Source organism: Camellia sinensis, chromosome 7, assembly GCF_055761805.1.
Source record: "Camellia sinensis isolate YWXY chromosome 7, ASM5576180v1, whole genome shotgun sequence".
In the NCBI taxonomy this organism is placed as follows: Eukaryota; Viridiplantae; Streptophyta; class Magnoliopsida; order Ericales; family Theaceae; genus Camellia; species Camellia sinensis.
In genome coordinates this window covers 72,145,089-72,156,957 of record NC_138967.1, presented here as the reverse complement: position 1 = coordinate 72,156,957, position 11,869 = coordinate 72,145,089, and the positions used below count along the sequence as shown (strand labels likewise).

Sequence of the window (11,869 nt, the reverse complement as noted above, 5' to 3'; positions counted from 1 at the left end):
GTTATCATTTGAGGTAGGAGATCACATCTTCTTGAAAATATCACCAAAACGGAGTTTGATAAGGTTTGGGAAGAGTGGAAAGTTGTCTCCTAGATTTATTAGGCCTTTTGATATTCTAGAACGGACTGGGGAGGTAGCTTATCGTTTGGCGTAGTTGCCCCAACTTTTCGGGGTTCATGACGTGTTTCATATCTGTATGAACCTACTCCTTCATATGCGCTACCGAGTTAGAAGTAGATGAAAATGTCTTATATGAGGAGAGACTGGTTAGAGTCTTAAATACTCGGGATCAAGTCTTGAGAGGCAAAACAATCCCATTGGTTAAGGTGTTATGGAGACACCATAGAGTTGAGGAGGCAACTTGGAAGCATGAGGCGAAAGTCCGTAAGAAGTATCCGGATCTTTTTGTTAATGTTTTAAACTTGTAATGAAAATCATGTTCATGTTGTAATATATAAACATTGTATATGTTTTGGAAAATGAATTGTGATATTGAAAAACTTTGATTATCAATTTTATGAGAATGGATGACTACTAGATGGATCATGGTTATAAGTTGAATTAGTTATCATTGTAGTAATTGATTTAATACATTAGTTATTGGATTGATTTAAATTTTTGGGGATGAAATTCTTTAAGGGATGGAAGTTATAACGATTATGGTTTAGACCCGACCCGTTCATTGTTTTGGATTCAGGATTCCTTGTCTTGAACGGTTGTTCATGTCTTTATTCATCTTAATTCTACCTGAGTTTGGTTGTTTGGGTGTTTTTGTTGCATTTGGAACAGGTTGGGAGTTAATTTTTCAAAAAAGTCGTTGCCCAAATTTTGGTATGTTCGCTCGAGCAGTCTTTCTTACGCTTGAGCAGTCTTTGAGACCTCCCAGTATTTTTACAAGTCTGCAAAACTTCTGGGAGTGTGGTGTTCTTCGCTCAAGCAATATTTTTTGCGCTTGAGCGATCATAGCTCGAGTGGTCTGCTTTTGTCTACAAAACTTCTGGGAGGGTGTCATTGTGCACTCGAACGGTATCACTTGTCCTGTCTGTTCACTCAAGCGGTGTTTTGGTCGCTCGAGTAGTCTACTCGTGTATCAGTTTGGAAAAGTGACTTTTTGGATCACTTTTTCATCTCTCTCTCTCTCTCTAAACATTTCAAAACCCTAAACCTAGACATTCTCTCTCTAGCTATTGATTTCAAGCCTCAAATACTCCCAATTCATTGATCTCTCCACCTTTGTTCTTTGTAGAAAAAGGTAGAGTACACCGAAGGCTTCATTCTAATCGAAGCAAAGTTCATTTTTGGCTCCGTCCAACTTCAACCTTTGCTCTCTCTTGTCTTCTAACTTTGAGGTAGGGATTTCTTCAACCTTTGGTATGGTTTTTAACTTCGTTATTTGTCTTTTAAAAGAATCTCGAGATTTGGGGGATTTTAAATAAAACTTAGGATTTGATTTTGAAATTAAAAAGAGGGGTTTTCAAGTGAAGTATTGCAAATGATTATAGGAATGTGTTTATAGTTGAGCTATGTTAAAATGACGTATTTTTGTACTTGAAATTGATTTTGTAAAGAAAATGGTTTTGTTCTAAAACCATGACTATTTGGCTTGAGAAGGAAAATGGAAAATGGATGTTGGATTTGTAAGATTGGAACAAATGTGGATGTTAATGAAAATGGTGAAGTTGGCACTACAACAAAACTAGGTTTTTACGACATCACATCAACGACATATAATAAATGCAACCTGTAGTTTCTCATAGTTATGACTTTCTTTTTTTGCATGGCGTAAATAATATTCTTACCACAGCATGTCTATTGTGTAAGTTGTTAATGCTAATAATGTTATTTTTTTTTACGGCTTGCAATGTTATCCCTAAATAATAAAACTTTCTATGACTTGCAAATGGCATGCCATTAATACATCAACTATATACGACACGTATGTTAGCCATTAAACATATTTCATTTTTCACGATGCACAATTTATGTCGTGAATGCTATGACCAAAAATAAAAAGTGCCAAAATGAATTACGATGTGGTGCCAATGACCAAAAATATATTCGATTTTTTTTTTTTATCAAAATATATACAAAGTGTTTGGCTTCTAATTTGGCTAAAAGAAGATAGAAAGCTATAAATCAGATAACCTAGAAGAGAGTGAGAAGAGAGAGGGTTCGAAGGGAAAACTGGTTCAGCAGCGCGAGATTTCGAAGGGAACGATCGATGGCAGCAAAAATCGACGATTCAGTGAGACTGGTTCGGCAGAAGCAATGCTTGACGGTTTGAGACTAGTTCGATGGCTCAACGATTCCGCAACGAGGCTGGTTCTTCTCTTATTTTCCATCTGGAAAAAATCTCAGGTATATTCGGATCTCTCTCTCTCTCTCTCTCTCTCTCTCTCTCTCTCTCCACATTCACTCTACTTATGATTAGAATTATTATGTGGTTAAATATCACTATCTGAGTTGTGCATATTCGATTCATGATTTGGTCATTAATATTCATCTTCTTAGCCATCCCTGATCTGTATGGATGCTTGGCTTGCTTGCTGCTCTATTTGCTCTACCAGTATTCTAGCACACTCATTAGTACAGTAGGGGTGTTGTTGTTTTCAGCTTGGTAGATCAGATTTGTATCTTGGTGTTTTAGTGTTAAGGGGTTAAGCTTTGTTTTGTAGCTGGGGCTTTGGGTTGTTATCAGTGTCTGTTGTCTTGTTTGCTTGGGTGGTGTATGTTATTGTTATTTTGTTGTCGTGTTTTGTTGTTGTGTTGTTTGTTGGAATCTCTCCAACTAAGGCCTAAGTATGGCTGTGTTCTTCCTCGAATTTTTATCTCAGGATTTTTTAATTATTATTATCAAAAATTAGCATAAATTTGGTGATTAAAAATCATGTTTTTCTTTTTTCTTTTTAACTGAAATTAGCAAAAATTCTGGTTAACTTCTTTTTGTTTTCTTTTGTTTTTACAGTATTGAGTTGGTTGATAGTCATATGGGAATCGATCAGTTGATCGAAGATGACAAACATTCTGTGATTAAATGTAGTTACTGGAGTTAAATGTAGTTACTGGACTTCCTTTTATTTCAAAAGTTGTTTTCACTAGTCTGAGCTGGTGGTGTTCCTATATTTATTGTTGTTGCTACCTATCATTGCTATGTTGTTTACATACATTGCTATTCTATGTTTTGTGCATTGTGAATATGACGCACAAAATGTAATTACTAGAGTAAAATATTTCACCAAAAACACAATATTTATTGTTGTTACTACCTGTCATTCGTATATTTTGTGCATTGTGAATATGAGAGGTGTTTGAGCCTTCTTCAGATAAGTAAAATATTTCACCAAAAGCACAAGGGTGCATTCAAGTCCACATGAAGGTTTCATGGATAAGAAGAAAGCTATAAGAACCCTATCTAAACAGCTCCATTGGGGAGGGGTGTATTGTGTGTGTGTGCGTGTATATATATATCCAAGAATTGATTCTTTCTTCTTCTTCTTTTTTTATAATTTTTTTTGGTAGTATTTTTCAGTTTACGTAATTGGCTACTAGTTTTGACGTATCAATTGTCATATGAAAAACTACTTTGTTTGTCATCTTAAGGAGATTGTTAACCTATCTATGTTGCTGTAGAATTCTTTGATGTTATTTGTTTTTAGGAGCCTTATTTACTGGGATTTGCTTTTCTTTCTTTTTAACTTTGTGTTAGTGGAACATTCACAATTTGTTTGGGCATGTTTTCTACACTTTTTTATCCCATCCTTCCTAAGTGTTATCAACGTTAATAAATATTTCTTTGATGATCAAAAAAAAAAAAAAAACGCTTTGACATTATTACTTCACTAGTTTTCATTTGTGGCCTTGCTACGAGCCTATAAGAGTATAAATGAGTGATGTAAATATTTTTTTTTAGGAGCTATTTCATTTCATATATGTTCTTGAATGATAATCCTTGATTATCATAACTTAGTTTTTTGGTTGCATTGATCAACATTGTATCTTGTCCACTTTGGCTTTTATTTGTACCTAGTTATTTTGGACAAACTGGTTTTATGAATGATTTGATTCATGAGGTAAGCTAGTGCTGGAATCAATTTTTCGAAGAGTGTCAGAATGGGTAAGTTTTCTGTTATATCAATTTGAGTAGTTTGATGGAACATTGAGCTTTTACTACAGTTTATCTTTTGTGAACTAATCATTTCTTTTTTTGGTAATGAGGTTATCCAGGGCATCTCCCTATCCTAGCACTCTTAACACACTACACCAGACCTTAGCAACACATGATCTACAGACTAACCAGAGCAGTTTACAGAAGCAACATATATCAACAATTCTAAGTGACACCATCTTCCTCCATACTAATAGATCGCAAGTAGTGATTTTTTTTTTTTTTTTTTTTCATTGCGAACCAACAGAAAACTTGGAACTCATAACCAAATGATATAATCTACTCATGGAAACTACAAAAAATAATCATCATTTACATAACTCTGTGACATTCTATCATGAGTTTGATTGTGCCCTTAAAGACATCCAATGATCTTATAATTTCTCCTCTTCTTTTTCCCAAGGATAAAGTTCTCTATTATTACTTAACTTCTATCCAATGCTCTCTCTCCTTTAATGGCCACAATATTAGATATAACCTATCTTTTTCTCTTCTTCTTTTTTCTCTTTTTTTTTTTTTTTTTTGTAATTACTAGGCTAAGCTGCTCGTAATGACAAATCGCCTACCTATTTTAGAATTTGTCCCAGCACTAACTATTAATTTAAACCTCTATTTTATCATATTACTAAATATTCTCTCCTCCCTAACAATTATATAATGTCATACCAATCCTTGATACCTTCTTTGAATTAAATGTGTTAGGCAGCCATGAATTTTGCTCCACGTTGTAATTTTCATACAAACTTTTCTTTATAGCACTAGCATAATTTGTAATTTTTAAGTGATCCAATACCCATCTCACCAAAATCTCTCGATCTAGTCACATTGTCCTATTCAATCAGCCTAAGCTTTCTTTAATTCTCCTTGTCTCTCATATGTAAGAAGCTACACTGAAATTTCTCCAACTCATTAGCCACACATAAGGAATCTCAAATAGAGACAAAAAGTAAACTGGTAAATTACCAAGTGCGAATAGGATTAATGTCATCCTAGTTAACCTTATGATGTAAGTTTAAATTTTTGTTACTGATAATATTAATAATAAGAACTTGATTTTCTTTTGCCTTCTTAAATGTAGGTTGTTGAAGATGGATATTATGATCTTGCATGAGTGCTGATTAGATATGAGTATAAGGCTTATTCACTTTCATATTCAACTGCATTAATCTTAGAATTACAGATTATCATTGGTTATGCAACAATCACATCAACATCTCTAGGATATTGTTCAATTTGGGATTGACTTAGTTTTGTTTTTTTTTTTTTTACTTAGTTTCACCTTTAAGTATGAAAAATGCTAGAGGCCCCAAATGTTTTACCAAATATTCTACCAAATGTCTCACATGGGTGTGGGACTCACACCATGTGGGTCCCACACCTATTTAAGACATTTGATAGAACATTTGGTTAAACATTTGGGTCCCTAGCATTACTCATATATATGAATGTTAAAGAATTGATGTATGTGAATTGTTGAATTGATGTGTGTGAATATTATTTTATTGCTTAAGCAATAAATAATTTATTATTGAAAAATAATTTGTTATTTGTGATGGTAGTTTTTGCCATTCGAAATACCAAATTATTATTATTTTTTAAACAATTAGATGTTTTACCTACACAACTATTTGTCACTGAAAGTCTACTTTCGCCAATGGATATTGCATCGCCAAAAGTCATACTTATGCCGATGCAATTTGGGTTGGCAAAAGTGCCACATAATCATCTTATTTGAGTCATTTTTGCCAACACAAGTTAAAATAGTGACTATTGATGAAGGCTTTTTCCAACTAAGGTGCTTGTTGCTAAAGGCATCACTTTTATCGACATAATCATATTTTGTTGGCAAACATTTTTCCCGACACACCTTTGCCGACGGGTTGCCGACACAACTTTATGGGTCAGTAAAACTTTTTGCCAACGATATTTTCCTTTTGCCAACACATTTTGTTGTGTGGGCAAAACTACTTTTTGTTATAGTGATGGTAAGGAAATTGCAAGACACTATTAATCAAGCATATGATTACGTAATATTTTAAACTCATGTAATAGTTTTCTTAGAACATGACTAGGATTGGGATGATGATGAGCTTGTTTCTTTAATTTCCAAAGAGAAAGAGACCCATTTGGATCAGAGTGTTTTGAACTCAGACGAGTCTTTAATGGTGGCAATGAGAGAATCTATTAAGTGGATTTTCAGGGTCATTGGTCACTATGGTTTCACTATTTTGACCACTATTTTAGTTGTTAACTACTTTGATAGACTCATTTCAAGACTTTTATTTCAGAGAGAGAAGCCATGGATGAGTCAACTTGTTGCTGTTGCTTGTCTCTCTTTAGTTGCCAAAGTTGAGGAGACCCAAGTGCCCCTTCTTTTACCTCCAAGTATGTGATATTGTATTGCTAAATATGCAATGTGGGTGTTTTTGAAAATGTCTCACTGAATGATTTTTGGGCATTTTATTGTCATTGATTTATTTCTTTGTGTTGTGATTAGGTGGAGGAATCAAAGTTTGTGCTTAAAGCCAGGACAATCTAGAGAATGGAGCTTCATGTGCTATATACTCTTCAATGGAAGATGAATCCTATCACCCCACTTTCATTTGTTGATCACATTGTGAGGAGGTTTGGATTTAAGACAGATTTGCATTTGGAGTTTCTGTGGAAGTGTGAGCGCTTTCTTCTCTCTGCCATCAGTGGTAAGAAAATCAAACATCTCTCAGTTCACCATTGCTATAAATAAGGTAGAGAAATGTTAAAAATTTGGTATTGTTTACAGATTCAAGGTTTGGGTGTTATCTTCCTTCTATATTGGTTGTTGCAACAATGTTACATGTTATCATGGAGTTTGAGCCTTCTAATGTATTGGACTGTCAAAATGAGCTTATGGATGTAATCAAAATGAGCAAGGTTTGTACTTTACTCATATGGGTAAATTTTCTATAGCATTATAAATTACCTTAATTTTGTCTTCAATTCATTAGGTTATTTTATGTTTGTTTTCATGATAGTTGCATGGTTAGAATCAAACTAGGAATGGTAGATCTAACTTGGACAATGCCAAATGCAAATTGTTGAATTGGGATGGGACAAAGGTGGTGGTTGCGGAAGGCACAATTGCATTAACAGATTCTAAACAATTGATACATCATATGCCTCTTGGCCCTCGGTGTTGGAAAGTATGGGTTAATCATGTCAAAGTCAATGTACCTTTTGTTTAGAAACTTATACATGATATAGTTCTTTTTGCATGGTTTTGAATTAAGGTTAGTTTTTGGATATTTGGAATGTATAGACAATTGTTGAATGTTTATAACTTATGGATGTAGTTTCTTTTTTATGCTTGAAATAATATTTTGGTGGTTGACTGATGTTTTGTGAAGTTTGTTTGTAATGTTTGTTAGATTATACAGAATAGGTCAAATAGAACCTACCGAATTAAAATATAAAAAAAAATGCTACATATTCTAAGACAGGCATAATAGGTCATTGTATTACATATTTTACGACAAGTAATAAGAGCTGTGAATTGTCCCAGGAATTAACGGCGTGCAAAAATAGTTATAGAAAAATCAAGCACGCACAAGATCTGCTGTTAAAGGGTTTTTAACGGGATACAAAAGTAATTGTAGAAAAATTAAACACGATGCACAAAATTCTTTATTAAAGGTTTTTCAACGACATACTACGACATGCTATTGAAGTGAATGACTTTCCCCAACTGATCATAATATTGCTTTACCTTGCGCATCATAGAATCATATCCACGACATGTATTTAGGGACGTAAACACCCAAATTTGATGTAGTGTGGATATGTAATATCACTCCTATTTGAAAATGATGGAATTATGTTTTTATTTGGAAATTATCTGTTTCAATAGAGATAACTATTTTGGGCTATCGGTGGAAGATATCTTTAATTGTTATAGAATTTTCATGAAGATTAGGTGAATTGAAACTAATTTCTCATACATATTGCATTGAGCATTGTTGGATACTTAAACATTGAAAATGTTTTATTTTGAGAAAAATGGGTGAATACCTTAGTGAATCTGGGTAGAGGATATGGTTGTGGTTATTATGTTGGCCTGTATGCCCTTAGTGAAAGTCCAGAAACCCCGCACAGTTAGGTGCCGATCCTTCCAGTTAGTATCGGTAAAATGGCTTTGGTAGTGCTTGTATAACCTACTGGCAGACATGTACCTACAGATTCCTAGTGTTTTGTATCCACTGCCCTATTTTCTGATGTTAAGAGTTATTTTCATAAATTGAATTATAATCTGGCATTACATCATTTTGAAAAGAAAATGTGGAACGTTTGACAAATGGCATTGCATGTACATACACCTTATGACTTTGTTAAGATTCATACACTGTGTTAGAGTATCTTTACTTAGTTTTGGCTCACCCTATGTGGAAAACAACTTTCAGGTGCTGATGATATGCCTCCGCCAAGGACATATCTTGAGAGGACTTGGAGCTGAGAGCTTCCTTTTGTTAATTATTGTAATTATTTTTGTACAAGTCTTGGGCTTAAACTATATTCAGTTAAACTCACTTTTGTTGCTCCCAAGTATTGTCTTGGAAAGACTTAGCCATTAAGGCATTAATTTATATGTTTAACTTTTATTCCATTTTGTTCGCATGTGGCATATGCTATAGATTCAGGGTTAGGGCTTATGAATGTATATTCGCATATGTGGCCTTTTGTACAATTAACCGATATCAATGGAAGGTTATCATTCAGGATGTATTGTTATTTATTAAATAACGTGGGATAGTTTATTGTTATTATTATCGAGGCGTTACATAGCACGCTTGCCTTAACAATGCTTTCCCATATTACGTCTTTTTGGACCAAGGTTACCAGTGACACCGCCACGTTTTCCTTGTCTGCTGCGCTTAGGCCTGAATTTCTGATGCTGCCTCACTTGGGCAACAAGGACAGTGCTGTGGTGCGACACCAGGTGCTCCACTTGAAGCCCAAATTGCTAAAATTTCAAAATAAGAGCATGCAACTCGATTGCATGTGTGGTCTTATAGGTAATATTAAATTGATTCCGCATATCATGAGCAATAGGGTTTGTCTCAAACTCCCCCGTGAGATCATTGTGCATGCTGCTAAGCATAGTATAACGCTCGCATCAATCTCTCTTGACCTAATTCTGATGGGTCTTTGTGTCATGACAATATTAGGCAATGGTCCTTTCTTCAAATCGTATCTTAAGGGTGGTCAATTTTTCTATGACTTCTTGTTCATCAAGCAAATGTTGAATTTCATCTTTGGTGAGGTCAGTGACAACATTCTTAGATGCCATTTCACTACATTGATTGCACAGAGTTTGACATTACTTTCAAAATTTTATTCCCAAAAACACAATTGATATACAATATTTCTACTTACATAGAGAGATCAAAAATTTCACGAAGCTCATAATCATCTCCCTCAATGTGAGCTAAAATATGGCGCCCAATTAATTTTGAATAAAATTATGTAAGACACAAAACCATCTCTTATTTTCACAACATCAAATCATGCATAATATATTATGAGTCCAAAAATGCGCCATACAATTTTGTGCATGGGCTCCACTTGAAGCCCTACTGGTAATATGTTGTAACATGTTAAGGCAACCTTGAAATATATTAGTGACAGTGAAACACATCCCCTTACATGGCTATGGAAAAATACATCCAAAAAATAAATAATTACAACTCAAAAGTATCCTGATACATTGATTCTAATATAAAATAATAATAATAACTTGGGAATGCCACTTCATCAATACATTTGTGGGGTCTACCTCTAACAATACAAAAATAAATAAATAAACATGTGCACAAAAAATTAACAACATTACCTCCATCCATCCAAACATACATCAACAATAAATAAATGGCCAAAGAATGGAGGTCAAATTACAATTCCTACTAAGGAAAAGAGTATAGTAATGAATATTTAGGACTCAAAAATATATATTAGTTCTCAACTAATATATATTAAACAATTAATAAATTAATTCTACAATTTAATAGCACAAAAATAAATACTAAAATAACCAAAAAGAATTAATAAATTTATGCATGATAATTAATAAAACAAAAAAAAAATCTAGAAATTTTCTTAATTTTTCTACAATTTTTAGAAATATACTTTTTATTTTTTGTAATTTTTAGGATTAAGTTACTTAGAAATATATGAGAATATTCAAAGAAAATTCAAAATAAATTAATTCTAAAAAGCAGTGGCCAAACAGATTACACAGAAAAATAGTACGACTTGTTAGGACCACACATGCGCAGCGTGTGTCAAACAAGCGTTTCGGGAAATGTCACACACACCTTTACGTGTTGACATCATCCGCTGACGTTGTGCCACGCTAAGTCAACTTCCGCATGCTGTTGACGTCATGCTGACATCAACCTCTAAATTCCTAGATTCTCAATTTTTTCCAGAATTTCTTTAAAATAGCGATTCTGACCCAAAAATCTTTGAAAAACCATAACTTTTTCAATATAACTCCAATTAAAGCCCATTTTATATGGATGATGCTCACGAAGGGTACTTTCAAAATATGTAAATTTCAATTATTGAAAATAAAATTTTTAATACTAATTTTTGAGTTAAAAAATCTACTATAATGAAATTTTATAAAAGCAAGGGTTTTCCAAAAAACCTTTTCAACATACCATAATATTTAGCAATATTAAAATAGATAATATTAATTAAACACGAACAAAACTAATCTATGACATGTAAATAACATGAGGAGAAAACAGACAATATTATAGCTCTAATACCGATGAAGGAAAATATACGGGACCTTATGCGAAAACGGTTTGGATTGGATGCTTGAATTACGAGTCTCGTTTGGAAAACTTTTCGCCAATTAAAAAGCTACCAGAGTTTCCTAATATTATATCCACACTCTGAATCCCTAGGTTCTACAATGGTAACCTAGGAGGAAAGAACAGAGAGAAATATTTTGCAGAGATTTTTCAGGTAAACTCCCACAACAATAATACGTATATTAGTTTCTTTATATTAGATGTATAGAGAATCTCTGCTGATAAAGGTGGAACTATAGTCTCCCACAACAACTCAATCACCTCTTTAGATAATTCTCTTAATTATCTTACATTATAAATCATATGAATTATCTACGACCCATGTGGACACTCCATGGCTTATGGGTCAGGTCAAATCCGACCCAATTTCTAATAATATTACTTTATTTTATACGATGAGAGAGTGTTATGATGAACTTTTTTTAATGAGAGAGATTCATTTTTGTGATAATATAGAGGTTTGTCATTCGATTCGGGATTATGTGAAGTAACTAATCTCTTAAACTCATGTGGCCCTATTTAAAAAATTGTTAGACAAGTAAAAAAGTAGTTGGACTCCATAGCCTCAACTGAGTAAACTATATAAATAAATAAATAATTGCAAGCGTAAATTTTCCTATATTTTTAAGACATTTTTTTTAATATTTTTTAGCATTGAATAATGCATGGGGATACTTGATAGCATTTGCTAATTTAAAATACATCCATGTTCATGTTTTTGTTAAAATTTTAAGATAATGAAACTTTTCTTGCTAGTTTAAGTCCTTAAGATTTGAAATTTTAAAAGTAACAGTGCTATTGACGGTGAATCACCGCCACCATCTGCACCACGCCCTACTGCCTCTCACTCAAG

General features: G+C 33.4%; 1 pseudogene across 1 annotated transcript; it reads left to right on the top strand.

Moving 5' to 3' along the window:
* The first annotated feature begins 2,123 nt into the window (after positions 1–2,123).
* LOC114267245 (cyclin-D3-1-like) lies at positions 2,124–8,799 on the top strand (annotated as a pseudogene). Its single transcript, XR_014335494.1, has 5 exons — positions 2,124–2,358; positions 6,454–6,550; positions 6,663–6,864; positions 6,945–7,075; positions 8,599–8,799. The product of XR_014335494.1 is annotated as a cyclin-D3-1-like (transcript).
* Positions 8,800–11,869: the final 3,070 nt, after the last annotated feature.